This window comes from Apteryx mantelli, chromosome 5 (assembly GCF_036417845.1).
Source record: "Apteryx mantelli isolate bAptMan1 chromosome 5, bAptMan1.hap1, whole genome shotgun sequence".
Lineage (NCBI taxonomy): Eukaryota > Metazoa > Chordata > Aves > Apterygiformes > Apterygidae > Apteryx > Apteryx mantelli.
Genome location: NC_089982.1, coordinates 70,983,339 through 70,999,128, shown reverse-complemented (window position 1 = coordinate 70,999,128; position 15,790 = coordinate 70,983,339). Strand labels below are relative to the sequence as shown.

At 42.8% G+C, this 15,790-nt stretch overlaps 1 protein-coding gene across 3 annotated transcripts in view; it reads left to right on the top strand.

Moving 5' to 3' along the window:
• Positions 1–15,336: 15,336 nt before the first annotated feature.
• C1QTNF7 (C1q and TNF related 7) overlaps positions 15,337–15,790 on the top strand; it is a 55,930-nt gene continuing 55,476 nt past the window's right edge. For 2 of the 3 annotated variants that reach the window (XM_067298213.1, XM_013960021.2), the window contains exon 1: positions 15,337–15,558. The gene's annotated coding sequence lies outside the window, so the exon portion shown is untranslated. The remainder of the gene's footprint in view (positions 15,559–15,790) is intronic. The other variant, XM_067298212.1, reaches the window with a different exon arrangement.

The window sequence follows — 15,790 nt, the reverse complement described above, 5'->3', positions numbered from 1 at the left end:
GTCCCAGTCCTCGAAGCAGATCTGCCAAAGGAAACCAGAAGTTGTCACTGTACTGAGGAGGTGGCTGGAGAGGGGCTGCTCCCTCACTGGGCCTGTCATGGACCGCAGGGCACCACAGGGCTGAGCCCGGCCCTGAGACCTCGCCCAACTGGGAGCAGGCCGCCTTGCCTCTCCAGGAGCGGGCTGCCTCGCCTCCCCGGGAGCGGGCCGCCTCGCCTCCCCGGGAGCGGGCCGCCTCACCTCTCCAGGAGTGGGCCGCCTCGCCTCCCCGGGAGCAGGCCACCTCGCCTCTCTGGGAGTGGGCCGCCTCGCCTCCCCGGGAGCGGGCCGCCTCACCTCTCTGGGAGTGGGCCGCCTCGCCTCCCCGGAAGCGGGCTGCCTCACCTCTCTGGGAGTGGGCCGCCTCGCCTCCCCGGAAGCGGGCCGCCTCGCCTCCCCGGGAGCAGGCCGCCTCGCCTCCCTGGGAGCGGGCCGCCTCGCCTCCCCAGGAGCGCGCTGCCTCACCTCTCTGGGAGCACCCCGAGACTGCTGCAGCCAGGCCGAGGCGGGCGCGTGGGGCGCGGGGCAGGCGCCCCCAGCCCGCAGGGTCCTCCGAGGCCTCGTCCCCCAGCAGGGCTCATACTGGGGCAAGAACGGCCGGGCCAGGTTACTGCTGGGTCCTACAATGGGCATGTCAGCGCCGAAACAGTTATCCGCCAGCCAGCATACGGACTCTTCACGTGAAAGGCACGTCCCCTCTGCATTTGGTATCCAGGCCTCCTCCAAGCCCCGCGTGCTTGTCACCTGCTCCCCCTGCCCAACCGTGACCTATTTCTGCATGGGAATGATCTCACCGGCACCTGATTCCCCTCATTCGTATTACGAGGAAAGCGCTACTCAGCTGCACAGTGGCGGCATTTTGAAGCTTAAAAATGGCTTTTCAGTTATTGCAAATGGGCAGTAAACTGATATCCATGTTGCTTCTTCCATCTTGCTGCTTTCATCCCAAAAAGCAGATAACATTGTTGTTCTGCATTTAGAGGGATTTTTTTTTTCAATTGTGGACCTTGGGGTCAAATCGTTGTTTTTGCAGTGATTAACTATAATAGCAATGTAAAATTCCACTTCCACAAATAAGTTTATTATTGAGTTTTCTGTATTATATTACTAATTTGAATTTTTGTAAGAAGAAACTGCTACAGAGAGCAGGGAGCTTGATATTACTGAGGTAAAATGTGTATTTGATCCTACTCAGGAGACTTTCAGGTGCTGGCAGGGATCTTGAACAGGCACTGAATTCACATACTGTATATCCAAAAATAAAGAGAAAACTCTGTGGTACACTAAGACCATTCTTAGAGTGAAATGACAAGCCAAATTGCATTTTAGCCTTCATCAGCAAGAGAGAGGTGTACCACATTGCTGCTATTGAAAATACTAAGGGGGATTAAAATCTCAGATCTCCAAAAACTAAATTGGAGATGTTAACAAAATTAGAGAAGAATGTATTCCTTTGAGCATGAGGGTTTTGAAAGCAGACTGAAGAACCCGGCTGTTTTCCTCCTTTGTTTTAGAAGACGACGCTGTATAAAATTTCCTGGGTCCAACCTTTGAACCCAGCCCTGCAGTTCATCAGATAAAACTGCCATTGAAGCCCTAGGCAGGAGACCAAAAGATAAAGACCTTGTCCTTTCATGCACGTGTAGGGCACGGTGAGGCTGTGGACAAGGGTCTGAGCATCCGGAGGCATGCTCAGCACTGTCCTTCATTGCTGGCAGTCCTGCAGAAATCCATCATTATTCCCATTAGTCGCAACTCACTCTGTTGGTGTACTTGTTTTCTATGATGAGGAATTAATTTCTCAGCCTACTCTGGAAGGTAAGGCATATAGGTGGCCGCACTTCCCTCCGCAGGAGAGAATTCAGACCCTGGGCTCAGTTCTGCATCTTTGCATGCACATTAAAACCCTTTCAAGGTCTCTGTTTTCCTTCCTCTGAGCCTTGTTTCCTTTTCACAGTCCAGGAGATGCTTCTGGGTCCTTACAGGCATTTCTGAGTTCCCCAGGCCTTTCCCCTTTCTCTCCCAGGCTCCGAGTCCCACAGCCTGCAGCTCCCACAGGCCATTTGTCCTTGGTGCAACTCTCTCTCAGCCCTTGTGCTGTGATACTGGCTTGGAGGGACTAAGGGGGCGGAGAGGGGAAGGCCCCCGAACAACAGATTTCCTTCAGCTCTTTTGCTTGAAGGCTCCCCACCAGCAAGGCACCATAATGTGTTTTTCTCATTCTTGCCCAAGGGGAGTCCCAAAGGCTATAAGTTTGGAAGATACCCCCAAAAACAAAAGAGTCTGAACTGTCAGGCACACTCTACTCCTGTCTTACCTCTGGACTGGCATAAAGAAGAACTCAGAGCCAAGCTCTGCTTTTCTGTTTTTTTTCTTAGGGGATGTTCAACTCTGTCCAGGAGATCCTGTCCATTGGGATACTGTGTTCAAAGAGTGAATTAAAGGGTGTGTAAAAATAGAAGACTGTGTCCTGAGCTAGTACAATTTGATGTAGTTGTAGGAAATTCAATAGATTATTTTGATTTCTGTCAAGTAAAGCTCTAACCCACTGTGACTGACTTTTCCAGTATATTAGTCAAATCCTTGAAGCAACTCTTTCCCTAACGGCAGCCTCTCCTCTGGCAGTTTTGAAAGGTATCTCCACCTTCCCCTGAGGTGGCCATATGATGGGGTCCTCAGTATACTCTGCAAGCAAGAAACCTGGTGGACCTTTTCAGATTCAGGACCCAGCCCTGAAAGGTGCTTGGGCATCCGATGCATGTTGATTTCAACAAAATGTGGGCATCAAGGGTATTACGATCAGTCCAGCAATCAGAATTTGAGGAGAAAGAATACATGTATTAGTGCTTTGGTCAGTTAGGAGGGCAGGAGCAAGGAAATGATCTTTGTAATGTTAGATTTGAAGGATTTACATACTTTGGCTACCTGACGTTACTAATCAGAAGGGAAGGTGGGTTGTAGGGGCACAACTCCCAGTAGGGGCCATGTGTCAGGGGGAGAAGACCACGTCACTGCAGGAGGACCCCAAAGAACAGCAAAAGAAAAAGTAACAAAATGTAAGGTTAAAAGGAGAAGAAACCGTGTTTTTAAGTGCAGAGTAGGTTATGGAAAACATGTGCACACTTGAGCCATGATATTCTTGGAGACAGATGTGATTGGAAAAGCGGTCAGAAAACTGGAATGCAGCAGTGCAGTGAGTCCCCCCTCCCTTGCTCCTGCCCTTCCTCCTGCTGCTTTCAGAGTTTCCACTCGGAGTGTGGACGTGGGTGAAAACGCTAGTACCAAAACCCTAATGATGAAGGAGCAGATTTTAAAAGAACTTGGCAACCATAGAATTATGTTTTATCGTGTCCAGCCAGAGGTTTTTCAAGCTGGAAATGCAGTCAAATACATTAGAGGCAAGCAGCAAAAAAAAAGAGAGTATAAAGGGTAAAAGTAATGGGGACTAAACAGCTGTCGCAGTAATAAATAAAAAAAAGCTGGTATTTTCAGACATGCCACCAGAGGGCAACAATAGGCAGAAAACGAAGCTAACTTAGGGGATGGGGTTTTTCTTGGGCCTCACCTTCAGGTAACAGAAAGGCCTTTGATTTGCTTCAGAGAAAATGTTTTCCATCTGAATTCGCTGCTTCACCCCGCATGAGGATGCAGGGAGGACTTTACATGTCAGCTCTAGGTGAAGGCCTCTGATTCCGGGCAGCAGGCAGAGCTGCTCCTGGAGATGTTGTCCAGGATGCCTAAGGCCGTTCCTGCGTGCGGGCTCGCGGGGCACATGCCGGATCAGGCCATCTCCGGCCACCTCTGACTGAGCACCCAGAGCTGCGGCTGGCAAATCTCCCTTTGGTGACTCCCGGGCATTTTCTTCGAGGATGGAGTCCAGGAATATTCCTCAACGCTGCTCGTTTGGGGCAGCAGACAAGCTGCTACAGGGGCTGCCAGGTTTCGGTTGTTTTTTCTAATGGTGCTTGCTTTAATTCTTTCAAAGGAAAATCTGGAATTCATGGAATACAAGTGTAATAATAACAAATGTTGCTTTTCTGTGTCACCTTTTTTTTCCCCTAAAAGTTTAAAACTAATTGCTAAGCTAATAGACTCTCTGGGATATAACTGGGTGGAGTTTTTTGTCTGCTTTTTCTTTTATTTGGGGAAGGGGCAGAGGAACAAATCACCTGTTCCGGAAATAAAGTAATTTTGAAGCAGACAAGGGAATTTGTGAACTCAGGCTAAGTTTTTGCTGGATCGTGGGAAGACTGACTTGGAACTAAAGTTTCCCCCATCACAGAAGAGTGTCCTCACCCTCTCAATTATAAAATAATCTTCTCTTTGGTGCAGAAAGCATTTACGTATCTTCTGAAAAACTTTATTTCATGTCAGGAGAGACTTGGAGGATCCACCCAAGAATATTCTTGAGGCAGGTCATCAGGATGTATTTTCCTGGAGGGAAGTATGGATTCAGATCCCCTGAAGCAGAGAAAGGAGTTGGTCTCCTACAGTCCAAGTCAGTCAAATCTTTTATTTGTTTTCTTTTAATACAAGTGCCCAAAATATTAAACATTTTTTTCTAACCCAAAGCAGCTCTTTCTTCCTCCTCCTCCATTTTTACTTTTGTTTCTGTTTGAAAAAAAGGGAAAAACAAAACTAAGTATTGCAAAGTAGTCTAGCCCAATTCTTCTACAGATTTACAGCCAAACAAAAAAAATCCGTGCACTGCAAAACCATGATCTAAACCTTTTAACCCCATACTGAAAGGTGGCAAACAGGGATCTTTGAAAAGAGCAGATTGCCGGTTTGTGGGTAACAACCACACACACACTAATTCTGCACAGGAAGGGGTAGTGTAATTGCGCTTCTGTTGAAAATACAGAAAATGTTCATATAGAGAGTTATCCACTTATGCAAATGCTAGTGTAAGGGAAATGATCAAGATGTGCTCCCATCTTGGAGTGAGTAGCAAACTCTACAGAGTTCCTCTGTGCATTAAGCTGTAATGATGGCCTTGTGTCATGTTGAAAGGGAAAAAATATTAATTTTAACTAAGAGGTTATTATAAAAAGATCACCTCTTTCTTAGCAAGTGATATGCAAACCCCTTTGATACCCCACCCCTTCTAGAAATCACCATTTCTCTTTACACTCAGGAGTGAGGCAGCACTGACATCAAGAGGGGATCTGGAGGGGGTAGTCTCTCCCTCAGCATGCTGGGCTTGGGCTTGGAGAAACTTGCTTCACGCACCACCAGCTTCTGCGGTGCCTGACTCTGGATTAGCGGTGTGACGCAAGGGGGAGTGCATGCCCCTACGTTGCCGGAGAGGACTGCCGGTGCTGCTGTCTCCGCTCACTCCCTGGGCTCGCCAGGGTTGCATTTCTCTCCCCTGCTTGCAAGGGGCCCAGTCCACATCCCAGTGATTTCAGTGGGAGTCTCTCCATTGGCCTGAGTGGAAGCTGGATCTGGACCAGAGAGAACATATTATCCAAGCATAATTTACAGGCTTTTGCTTATTCTTTGTGTTTTTACATTGGGGATTCTGTAGCACAAAAGAGGCTCCGACGTACTTGGATCTGTCTCCGCTTCCCTCAGCCTTTTTGGCTGACTGTCTTTTTAAAGTCCTGTGAGTTTTGTGATAACATGTGTCCTCAAATGTTTATCTTCTTAGCATCCTAGGGCCTCTGCAGGGTAGCTTTTGGTAGTCAGGAGTGAAGTTTCTTTAAAATCCCAAATCTTTGATTGCATTGAAAAGTCTGGGGCTTAAACTTGAAAAGTTCATCCTGTCGCTACTGTCCAACAGAAGAAAGGAGGTGCAGAGCTGCTTGGATATCTCCTTTTCTTTCAGCCACAGGCGAATATGTGAAGGACTGCACCTCTCCATCAAAAGGGGCCAAAAGGTCACCTTGGAGTTTCACATTTTCAGAGATTTAACATGCAGGAGTATGTTGAGGAAAGCACTTTCACCCCACTGCTTGGGAGAAGTGATTTAGAAGGCTCTTTAAAAGAGATTTAGAAAGTGGAGAGAAGTATCTGCTTAAAAATAGCAAAAATGTCCTATAAAAATGGTTCCAATTTTCAGGTGTTCCATTCTTACACTAAGAACAGGCTTTTAGATGGAGAGAGGGCCTCTAAAGACTAGTAATTAAAGCCATGGTTGTGCTCCCTACATTCTGGGGCCATTTGGGAACCAAAGTAATTTTGTTTCTTAAATGTTAGCCTTGTGGGGGTGGAGGGGGGGCACTAAGGTACTTCTGCCCTGGTAGAGAGCCCTTAATGAATCCTCTTTAATGCTGCAAAGAGGCATAAAGAGACATTAGGGCAAAAAGAGATTGGTTCTACTATTTCTTAGGAATTCCTAATGATGTAATTCTCTTGACTTGCAGTACTATTACTTTTGGGCTGTTTGGCTGGAGTCACTTGAGAAGCTTCAGGAAACTTCGAAAAACAACACTACAGAAATTAGAAGTGTCTCTTGTATATGCAAGAATAAATATAGTCACAAAGCAATTAGTTAGTGTGGCATTAAAATGCTTTCCAGGAAATATAAGGGGTGGAAAGCAGAGAAATGCTAGAATTGGAAGAGAAAGATCTTTGCATATTTTTAAAACAGAAACCCTATAGAAAAAAGGTCACATGGGACAGAAAAAGGATATCCTCATTTTTCATCATTGAAAAGAAACAACACTGTAATTAAAACCAGATTCTAGAATACTGGTCTGTTTACCACTGTTTATCACTGATCTCTGATCTTCTGTGCAGCTTCCCAGGGTTTATTACCACCCCAAGTTCTGCAGTGTTACAGGATTTTCCAAATCCTTTGCTGCTCTTTGCATTACATTTGCATCTTCGTTTCTAAGTGGCGAGGACTGGATTGGACTTCTGGGAGAGGAAGGAGAGAAGTAACGCTACCCAACCTCTCTGGAGGGGACTGTCTGCAGTTCCAGACATAGGGGACTCTCAGCAGCATAGTTACAGAAATGCTGATTCCTAGCACAGACAAGGAAAGCTTTCGCGCTCCTCTCCTCCCCTTCCTTCCATTAACACCATCTGGCCAAGTGGACGTGCTGGAGTCCCCATGACCTGGTGAGAATTGCAGTGTCCTGCCACCCAGTCCTGGGCTGCATCAGCAGCAGGCAGAGCTGCCACCTGACACAGTTTGGGGCAATTTCTGTCCATCTACACTTTGCAGCCTTCCCCTTCCTGTGCCTGGAATCAAGTCAAAAGTCTCAGAAGGCAAGGCTCGAATGTCAAATTTTAAGATGGGCCAAAACCTGGAGTCACATAATTGTTTCCCCAGTGCCTGTATTTTTGAAAGCCAGATGTTCATGGCCCCCAGCAAGCTAATCCTTAATCTTATTTTATTAATAATTATTCTTCTTTTATTAATAATTGCACAAAGATAACAGTAGGTCTCCATCTTGACAGTTCAGCTCAGAGATTTAGGATGAGTGTTAAAATCTTCAAACAAGTGTGCCTGTTCCCTAAAAGCAACATGAACTGGGGTGTCTGTGTCACTCCTGTGCCATGCAGCAACAGAGATGAGCTTCTGCATTTGACCTCTTTCTCATGCATGTGTCACTTTAGGTCTCTAACTTAAAGTTCTGGGCTTTCTGATACCTCTTTGAATGAATGAAAGAAAGGCTTTTATACTAAAGAAAATAAATGTTCCAACTTTTTAAGATAAACTGCTCGTGCTGGCCCATGCTGTTATACTGCTTCAGTAGCTTTAAATAGTCGAGCTAATTGTGGCAGCAGTGATTTGTTCGTTCTGAACCAGACATTTCATTTCAGAAAGTTACCAGCTACATTTTCTTACCATTAGTGTCAGAGAACTTGTACAGGTCAGGAAATGCATATAGCCAACAGCCCACTCACTTGGAAAAGCATCCGTAGACAATAAAGTTTTATGAACAGAAATTTAATGGCATGGAGCTTTCTGGCCTTTCTAAAGAGACTGAATGTAAAGATCATTTTTGATGCTGAATCCTTGTATTTAGGTATTCTGCTGCTAATGTATACTGCAGTCTGCCCTGCTACTGTAGCATGGTGCCATCTGCAATCAATTGCATGTAAGCCACCCTGCATTTGTTTTGTCTTAGCTTACGGGGGAAAGTATCATCAATTAAAAGAACCCTCTTTCCATTAAATTAAAGACCATCTAAAAATAGAAAGGCCACCCTCTGATAGTAGTTTAGCAACCAGAAGGACAGTCTATCAGACAGCCAGAGCAAGAACAGCAGAAATGCATATACATGTGTGTCCATGCGTAGTGTTTAGTTTTCTTGGGCAATTGCCATTTTATCCTGGAGAAACCTTTGAATCATCAGGAGGACATCAGATAATGCTTTCTTCAAACCTAAGTGAGCTGTATAGACAGTCGGAAACAACCATATGTTGCCTGATATCTGAGGCTGATATCTACTGAATTACGAAGATAGCTCTACAGAATGTCTGGTTGATTATTTTGTGGCAGGAATATAGTTGTACTTGATAGCTGCCTTTTCTGTTCAAGTAATATATAGGTCAAGGACCACATTGGGTAGGTTGGAAGGTATGACACTTTCTGAACTGTGTAGAAAAAGCTGCCCATATTCAGGTAAGGGGACTTTCTCAGTTATTCCATTCACAGAAAGCACTCTCATCAGATATTCCTATCCAGTTCTTTTTTACTATATTGACTAATTGCTAGAATTTAATTATGAGTTTTGATACTGGGTAATTGGACTGTGAGTCATTCAAATGCTCTACTTCTCTCCGGACAGCAGTGCAAATATTTCAGCAGAAGTTCTCATGTGCCCATTTAAAATTCAGTTTTCCTGTATACTGGTATTTGAATTTCTTTTACAGTGAGTTTTTCACCTAGACTCAGGGCCAGTAGTACTTGAAACATTTTCATAACCCCCATTTTGAGAGACTTATGTGATGTTCTCTGCACCCTTTATTTTGAAGAACTCATCACTCCTTGTAAAACATGATTAGGTGGATGCAACCCTCCATGCCCAAGAGCTCGATAGCCTTTTGTAAATAGCACTTGCCCAGGGGAGTTTTAGATGCAAGTTTACTTCTATCCGGAGCCTGAGGGAGTTCAAATCTAGACTTCTTGCTGCTTAGGAGAGTGCCCTATGCACCAAGCTATAGGCTCTTCTAGGTAACAGACACCTTCTACTCCTCCACTAAAGCTGCACCATCCTGCAGAGGAGAACTCACAATTCCAAGAGTCAGTGAAGAAATAGAAATTTTATTTGCTATTTAGCCCTGTGATTAGGGCCCTCATTTGGAGTGGGTGGATCTACTTTCCCATCTGTGTTTCTTGGATTGGTTTGGCATTTATTCCTACCACCAACAGTGCTAGCATTAAAATGAAAGTGGCATCCGCTGCTGTATTCATTGGGGAGTTCAGTGCTGTTGGTGGGAATTAGGCATGACTTGAACTCTCACTGCAATGAGCTTTTCAAGGTACAGAAATGACCAGGGTTGGCTGCTTGATATAACCAGTGGAAAGGCAAATCTGAATATGTACATAAGCACAACAGAGTGGGCATATTCAGGAGAACCTTAACTGTGAAAGCTGTGATTAAATTCCTAACTCAGTATCAGTTTTTTCACCCATATCATTTTTTTTTTTCTCTTCACATTTCTGGACAAAAGATAGTCAGAAAGAAAACTGAAGGAAAAACTGCAGGAAAACTAACAGGAGAACTGAGATCATTGTGAAAAGCAGGAATATTAACTGCTTTTTACTGGGGTGATGGGATCATGTAGGATTTTTTTACCCAAAGGATTTATCAAAAAGCTAGTAATATAGCCATAATTTGTCAGCAGTCATGAAATCCAGACACCTCAGGCAACTTTTCAAATTCTGCATAATCTTCAATGTCTAATACATTATGGGAAATACAATGAAATATACCCTGTTCTTAATTGATTCCTTTTGCACCACATTTTTCACGCAGGCTTGGCTGTTGGCCTTTCTTTGCTAAGTGAGGGTTTCAACAAGTGGAGAAGATGGATGGCCAGACCAATCAACTACAGAATATGCAAAAGGTCAAACTATTCAGCTAGCTTATTGCACACTGCTTCCAGATAAACAAAGCATAATGAATCGGATAACTTTCTCTTTGAAAAACAAAATAAGGAAACTAGAAAGTAGTTCAAGCTGATAATATTTTCTTTACAACTTGAAGCACTATAAGCATAGCCTTGAGGAGCGTGAAACAGGATAAAAGTCCTTTCCTACCCTGTCCTGTCGAAATAGAAGGGAAGAACAAAAATAAGTAGTTTGCATGGGTGATGCCTAGTAGATTTGTGTCAACATTTAAAATAAATGCAAGAAGTGCAATGGTTGTTAACCTTTGTGCATAGTTATAACCTTCTTATTCATACAGGGGCTTTTGAATGAGGGGCTTGTAGTAATATCAATTCTCTAACGTACCCTTCAGTCCTGAGCAGTGGACATAGCAAAGTTGAAGGGCAAATGGAGTGCAGGGGTGTTCATATACTGCTGTTGTCACCATCTCTATTCATAGTCTCCAGTAGCCGTAAGCCTACAGTGTAATAATTATGTTGAAGTCTAGGATTTAATATTTTGGTGGGGAGTGCTAGGGGATTTCTGCCCACAATGCAGAGGCAGCAGTAGGGCAGAGTGAACTTCACCCAATAGCCGCTGAGCTCTAACTAGGGGACAGGCTGCTTTGCAAGGCGTAATAGCAGGGGTGCCAAATCAATGGAACAACTACAGGGACAACTGAGTTTTCTTTCTTGCATATACAAACTCAATGCACCCAGGAAGGGAAAATTGTTAAGAATGCTTAGAGGAAGTACTTGGTTTCCCAGTATTCCCAAGCCAGCATATGAGCTAATTTTAAATAGATTTCTGTTATTTTCAAACTTATCTTTAGTTGTTGCTTGACTGCACTTGGCAGAAGACTAATAAATATAAGCCATTCTTATTACACTATCTTGAATACCAAGCATGTTTTCATTACATTCTGACTAGCACAAGAAGAAGATAAACTGGAGGCATGCTTCCTGTTTCTCTTCTGAAATAAAGGACAGTGATAAGCTGACATCTCATGGAGAGGAAGCTGTTTTGCTGCTGGAGGCCACATTTGCACAGCTACCTATGGCAGGAAGACAAATATAGCAGTATAGTTGTTCCAAGCTGTTCCAGACAGAAAAGATTTAAATCCTGCTTCTTGTTAGTTTTATGTTAGTGACTGATGATTAAATGGAGAGGCAGAGCAGAGATGTCTTTGGTTAGGTAATCTCATTGGGTAAATGAGCTTTGGACTGTGTTTTCTAGCAAATTTAGGCTTAGAATAAATTATGCACATTTGAAAAGTCACAGGCCCTGTTGAAATGGCACTTTGCATCTAATATAGATACAAAAATACATGTGGAGTTAATCTACTCGGATGCCTCCCTGAGATGTGAGGCCTCAGCAGTTCCTCAGGCACCAAGGCATACTGTTTATCATTGATGAGTTTTCTTGCACAGCCCTTAACTTTTTGAGCATCTCCAGATGGGTACACCAATGGCATCATGAAAGAAGCACCCCTTAAAAACAGAGCACCCATCCCTCCCAGTTCTTTTTCCTGGATACTGAAACCAGAATTACCTAAAGTCTTCACACTGATCTTTTCCTCAGCTATTGCTGCCATATCTTACAACTGCCTCTGCCATGCCCTCAGGCCTCATTAGGACTGAACAGTTATCATTCTGGGAATGACCTTCTACTGACCAGCTGCAAAGGCCAAGGGCTAGCTGTAATAAAAACATGAATAAATAAATAAATAAATAAATAAACTTTTCTGTATATTGATATCAGATTTCCATGTGACAACTGATTTTTCTTCTTATTTATAGCCACTGGACAATGGCATATTTCTGTTTACTTGAATGGAGCCAGCTTTCATTCACACCACTCTAAATGAGGGGGGAATTAGGCTTCTGGCTTTTAGCAGCTGTGTCAATTCCTTGAGTGCAATGTGTGCCATATAAACCCGCTCATTCTCTCAGTATTGAAGATGAGCAGTTTGCATTGACATCTTGGTAACTGAGTTCAGTATTATCTGAATGTAAATGCATCCAGCCATAACACGGGAAAATCCCAAGTCCCAGCATCAAAGGATACTCCTTTTTTTAATTCCACAAAGTCATATTATTTCCTGCCTGCAGATCTACTGCTTAACGATTCGCTGCACATGAAAGATTTTGTTTGATTCCTGATGTTGATACTTGTGCTGGAAACATCCTTGATAATTATTCTAACCTGCTGAATCTTAAAACACTTTGGCCAGAAAAAGGACTTAAATACCTCACTAAGAAAAGGACCCAGCTGTTTGCCACATGAGAGGATTAAAGATGGTAGTTTGTCAAGGGTGAGATGACTGTGTTCCTTAGTGCACATTAACTCTTGTGCATCTATTACATGGTTTCATGTTTTTTGTATTCAAGATACAACAATTTGCTATGCAACAAATGTCCACATGACCGTATGAAGACTTGCACTCAAGGGTGACAGAAGATGATAGGTCCATTTTCTTTCCTTTTGAAATTTCTCAGAGATTAATAATTCCATTTTTGCTAACCCCTGTGAGTTGGTGTGTTGTGCCTGCGTGGACATGAATGCCAAATACCTGTTACCAGACTAGTTGCTGTGGCTAGCAGGTTGATCCTACTGCATCTGGGTCTAGACAAAGCCAAAAGCAAGAAAATCAGTGTTCTAGTGAAATACTAAAATCAGAAATAGTTGCCTCTATTTGTAGCCTTAGAAGGATTAAAAATGAGCCTATCACATGCACCAGTGAGCAACCCTATAAGAATACACCTTTTTTCCACACACCCCCCCCCAAATGGAACCTTTATTTTTTGTTGAACACTTAAACTTTCATGGCTTGCAGAGCTCTGTTCAGTTTCTCCCCCAGTTTTTCTCCTGCCTCCCACCCTCAATCTGGAAAGCTCAGCAGGTGAAAGGAATGAGTTCAACTCATTATTTTTAAGACTCTCTTTTAAATTGTACCTAGCTTCCCTCTGCCTCTGACAAAGCTTCAACTGCATCTTCCACCCTAAGGCATCTTCTCTATAACATAAGAGCTGAACTACTGGCTCATGCTTTAACTTTGTGTTGTGGACCACAGAAGAGTATTTAGGTAGACTTAGAGGGCACAAAATGTTAACAGAAGAAGACCATTAGAAATATTTGATTTTTATCAATGCTGCTATAGGATTACAGGGATTAATATAAATCTTTACTACTTCACCAATGGCTGTTTAGTCCTTAGTCATATTCCTGTGAAGCAGGTAGATAAATGGAGTCAAGAAAGACTATATGATCAGATGAGAACTAGAGAAAAATCCATTGCAGAGCCCAGGTTTAGAATTCCTGACAGTTTAATGCACAGACCATTAGAAAACATGCTCTTTCCCACGTGACAGGGAAGACATCCTCTGCTCCTCAGAGAAAGACCCATCGGGAAGAGGAAGCAGCATCTCACATTTCCCTAAGCAGGAGCAGAAAGAGGCCAGCTGAGAGAATGAGGGTAACACTCAGGATGATCTTTAAAAATTCTGCATATTTCACATAACCATGCTAGGTATACTATAAACCAAATACAAGTTTCCAGTGCTGCCAGTAATATATTAATCCTTATGCCTGATCACAAAGTGAAGATCACAAAGTGAAGATTAAGATACAGAAATCATTTAAGTTGTTTCTAGTAGTACGTTGAAGTGACAGGATAGGATGATATTTGCACTTCTCACTGTTGCCCATCTGTGACCAAGTCCACCAGCAGATTCACAGAGCAAAACAAAAATACTCTGATAGCTCTATTTTGGGGAAAACTGAGACTTGTCAAATCATTAATATGCAGAAGCTTTCACATTATCATATGATTTTGTACAAGAGTATTCTATTTCCTGATTAGCATCATTTAATATTGAAATGAAACTCCATTAGAAAAAAAGTTTAGTTTTCTTTAAACCTTTTTGCTCATCATTGGCAGCACTATTTTATCTATCCTGAGTGAATACATGGAACCCTATTTGCTAAGTCTCCATTAAGAGTATGAAATACTTAATATTGTGTGTCATGCAAATTAAAACATTTAAATGAAACAAATCTTTCATAGTCACTTCACCACTGGTATTTTGACATTGACTAGTTTGGTTCTAAAGATTCATTTCCTCTTTCAGGAGCGTTAAACACCTTTGAAAATTTCAGTCTAATGTATCCCATTTTAACTTATGTTAATTTTGCAAGAAAATATGGCTGACAAAGCCAAAGTCACTTGATAACAATAAACCTTATATCACTTTAGCATCAGCCGGTCTGCTGGATGTATTTCCAAAAGTGTTTAGTGACTTGGGGCCCAGTTTGAGACATGCTTTTCAGGACCCTCACTTTCAGAAGGTATTCAGCACATACTTTTGCAAAAGTTTGTTGTGGTACTATCATGGAACTTGGTGCTCAGGCACTGAAATTCTCCAGATCACAGTAATGCTTTAAAATTTAAGCCTGGACAATTATGGCTTTTCATTTGCTTGTTTTTAGCTATTTTGTAGAAAGAACTCATATTTTTAAAAGGGGGATCTTTTACTGTCAATTCATAAATGCACACCAGGTGTTTCAACCATAACTGGTTGAAACAAATTCCTTGCAACAGCAAGAAATTATTCTCCTTCCACACAAGCACAGGCAACCCCTTCTGCAAGAACAAAATTTCACATGCTCCACTATCTGCATCTGAGCAATGCAGGATACAGCCATCCCCAGTGAGCAGATGCCTTTGAAAATCATACTTCTGTTATCTCTACCTTGATAGCATCTCAGAAGATAAGATCACTTGCACAAGTTGCTTTTGAAACTCCCCAAAATCACGTGAAGGAGAAGTTTAGAGTTGTGATCAGCCTTTTGACTGATTTGGGGATCTGGCTTTTTTGGGAGCTTTGAGCACTTGGTGCACTCAAGGCTATTCCCTCTTCCTTCACTTTGAGGCAGATCCTGCTCCTCCCAAGTCCCATGCTGAGGAGACTACATGCCAGAAAGAGCATGATTTTTTCCTTTTCTCTATGTCTTTACACAGAGGAGAACTTAGGCTGTAATGCCTTCCAAAAATGATATAATGTTACCTTGGGGAGGCTATCCCCCAAGTCCTGTTAAGACTCCATGTCATACGGCTTCAGTCTGGAGCAAACACTTGCTCTTTGCTCCACGCTATACACTGCACTCTTTCCAGCGGGAGTTTTACAGCAAGCTGACAGTTGCTTTAAATTAGAGAAGTTGGCAAGTGTCCGAGGAAAGGAGTGGGAGCTTACTTAGCTGAGACAGACAGTTACAAAACTTAATACAAGCGCATTCAAATAAGTTTTCATGAAGTACATTATTTGTCATCAAAGCATTTAAACTTGTTTTAAAGGATTTTGACTCACCAACAATTACCTGTTGGCTTGAATTTACAACACTCGCGGAACAACTCAAACGAATAGTTTTGCTTTTCCTGAAAAAATTGGTGTCATCTACTTGAATGTAAGGTAAGTTGCAACTGATTCTATTTTCCTGTTCTGACTTCTGTGAAATGCACTTAAAGAAAGGAACAAAATAGAGGCACCTTTCAGAAAAATGTAGATTTTTGCTGGGACACATATGATTCCATTAGAAATCTATGTAGTAGGGCTCCAGTGAAATGTTTATATATCCTGTCTTGTAAGAGAAGAGTAATAAACCTTGACATTTATACACATAACTTCTCTATCAGAAAGTTAC